The 3473-nt window shown below is 19.8% G+C and overlaps 2 pseudogenes; both read right to left on the reverse strand.

The window, feature by feature from the left end:
- Positions 1 to 964, reverse strand: LOC137235117 (NADH-ubiquinone oxidoreductase chain 5-like; annotated as a pseudogene).
- An 811-nt stretch (positions 965 to 1775) lies between these two features.
- LOC137235118 (NADH-ubiquinone oxidoreductase chain 4-like) lies at positions 1776 to 3134 on the reverse strand (annotated as a pseudogene).
- Positions 3135 to 3473: the final 339 nt, after the last annotated feature.

Genomic DNA, 3473 nt, shown 5'->3' on the forward strand with positions numbered 1-3473 from the left:
TCATAAAATAAATAATGTTAAATAAATTTTTAAATTATTATTATGAAAAACAAAAAGTAATTGAGAATATTTAATTAAATTATTATATAAATTTTGACTACCCAAAAATTCAGATCAACCTTGATCAAAAGATTTATAAATTATATTCCCCAATACTAAAGGATAATTAATTAACCCATAAGTAGAAATATAAGGTATAAATCATATTGATCCAAAATAATTAATAATTAAATAAGTATTTAAAGATTTATTAAAATAAAATAAAGACACATTAGAAATTATGTATCCCAATAATCCTCCTAAAATACAAATAAATAATGTTAAAAATTTTATATAAAAAGGTAAACAAATCATATAAGGAGTAACAAATAATAATCATCTCAATATTCTACCACCTAAAATTCTTATAATTACTAATCCTATTACACCTCGAAGCATAATTCACCCTTCATCATTTAATACATTTAAAGATCCACAATTTTACTCACCAACTATTGAATAATAAATTAAACGAAATGAATAACATACAGTTAAACCAGTTGAAAAAAAATACAAAAAATTTCTATAAAAATTAATATAATTTATAGAAACTATTTGTAAAATTATATCCTTAGAATAATACCCAGCTAAAAAAGGTATTCCACATAAAGCTAAATTTGCAACATTGAAACAAGTTGAAGTAAAAGGTATAAAACTTATTAACCCCCCCATCAAACGAATATCTTGAGAATTATTCATATTATGAATAATAGCACCTGCATACATAAATAACAATGCTTTAAATAAAGCATGAGTTAATAAATGAAAAAAAGCCAATTTTATAAAACCTATTGATAAAATACTTATTATTAAACCCAACTGACTTAAAGTAGATAATGCAATAATTTTTTTTTAAATCAAACTCAAAATAGCACCTAATCCAGCTATAAATATAGTTAATCCAGATAATAATAATAAAATACATCTTAATAAAGAGCCCGATAATAAAATATTAAGCCGAATTAATAAATATACTCCAGCAGTTACAAGAGTTGAAGAATGTACTAAAGCAGAAACAGGAGTAGGTGCAGCTATTGCTGCAGGTAGTCAAGAAGAAAAAGCAATTTGAACTCTTTTAGTCATAGCTGCTAATATAATTAATAATATTACAACATTCATCTCAAAATCATTTTTTAAAAATTCTAAATAAAAAATAAATCTTCAACTCCCATAATTTAATATTCAAGAAATAGATAATAAAAAATCAACATCACCAACACGATTTAATAATACTGTCAATATACCAGCATTATAAGACTTCTAATTTTGAAAAAAAATTACTAAACAATAAGAAACTAATCCTAATCCATCTCAACCCAATAAAATTCTAATCAAATTAGGAGAAATAATTAATAACATCATTGATATAATAAACATAAAAACTAATATAATAAAACGATTAATATTTAACTCACTTATTATATACTCTTTTCTATAATAAATAACAAAAGAAGAAATCATTAATACAACAGATATAAATAACAATCTTATTCAATCAAATAAAAAAGTTATAACAATTCTAGAAGAATTTAATCTAATAATTTCTCACTCCAAAAAATAAATTAAATCTTTTAATAAGAAATTTTAACTTATAAAAAAAATAAAAGTCTAAAATTAATTAATAATTAAAATCCAATATTACAAATAGATAATTTTTTCACAATTTAAAATGATTAAATCATATCATTGACATCACAAATCAATATTTTAATTAAACTATTTAAATTACTTTAAAATCAAATTATACAAATATCTCTTTTTAAAATCAATATATTTAATGGTAATCAATGTAAAAACAAAAGAAGATATTCTCGAATTTTCCCCATTCTAAAAGAATATAAACCAGAAAAAATTTTCCCATGTTGAGTATAAGCATATAAATACAAAGTAGAACAAGCACCAAAAAAAGATATTAATGATAATATAATTATACTTAACCAAGATCATCTAATAATTCTATTTAATAAAGAAACTTCTCTTAATAAATTTAATGATGGAGGAGCAGATATATTACAAATACACAATAAAAATCATCATAAAGTTATTGAAGGTATACAATTTAATAAACCTTTATTAATTAATAATCTACGACTTCCTATTCGTTCATAAGTAATATTTGCTAAACAAAATAAACCAGATGAACAAAGACCATGAGCTATTATTAATACATAAGCACCAGATAACCCTCAATAATTTAATGTTAAAATACCTCTTAAAACAATTCTTATATGAGAAACAGATGAATAAGCAATTAAAGATTTCAAATCAGTTTGACGTAAACAAACTAAACTAATCAAAAATCCCCCAACTAATCTAATTCTAATAAAAATATAATTATATTTTAAACCACTAAATTGTAAAAATGAAAAAATTCGTAATAAACCATAACCCCCTAACTTTAATATAATTCCTGCTAAAATTATTGAACCTGAAACAGGAGCCTCCACATGAGCTTTAGGTAATCATAAATGAACTAAAAATATTGGTATTTTTACTAAAAAAGATATAATTAATGATAAATATAACAAATCATAATTAAATAAATATTTATATATAAAATAAAAATTTTAATTTATATAAGTATTATATAAATAAAAAATACTAATCAATATAGGTAAAGAAACAAATAAAGTATAAAATAATAAATAAATTCCAGCTTGTAAACGTTCAGGTTGACAACCTCAACCTAAAATCAAAAATAATGTAGGAATTAATCTACTTTCAAAAAATAAATAAAATATAAATAAATTTATTGAACTAAAATTAAAATTAAAAATATTAATAAAACTAAAATATTTAATAAAAATAAATTTTTATAATTATCCAATTTATTAATAATATAACTAGCATTTACTATAAGAATACAAATTCAAACTCTTAATAAAATTAATCCATTTGAAAGAACATCTATACCTATAAAATAAGAAATATTTATAAAATAATTTAAACTAAAATTAAATAAAATTATTATAAATTAAAAGTAATAATAACTGAACAATTCAATATACATTTTTTATAAAACAAATAGGAAATATAAAAATTAACATAAAAATAAATTTAACATTATAACAAATTAAAAGATTGAAAATAATCATTACCATAAGTTCGAATTAATGAAACTAAAATTGAAAGACCTAATACTCCTTCACAAACTCTAAAAATTAAAAACAAAATTCTAAAAAATATTCTATAGTCTATTAAATTTAAGTATATAAATAATATAAAAAATAAACTCAAAACAATATATTCTAATCTCAACAATATTGATAACAAATGTTTACGATTAGAAACAAAAACTAAACTCCCAATTAAAAATAAAATAAAAGATAATACTCAATATAAAATTATTAGCATTAGTTTTACTAGTTTAATAAAAACATTGGTCTTGTAAATCAAAAATAAAAATAATTTTTTTTTAAAACTTCAAGAAAAAA

Source organism: Eurosta solidaginis, chromosome X (genome assembly GCF_040869045.1).
Source record: "Eurosta solidaginis isolate ZX-2024a chromosome X, ASM4086904v1, whole genome shotgun sequence".
In the NCBI taxonomy this organism is placed as follows: Eukaryota; Metazoa; Arthropoda; class Insecta; order Diptera; family Tephritidae; genus Eurosta; species Eurosta solidaginis.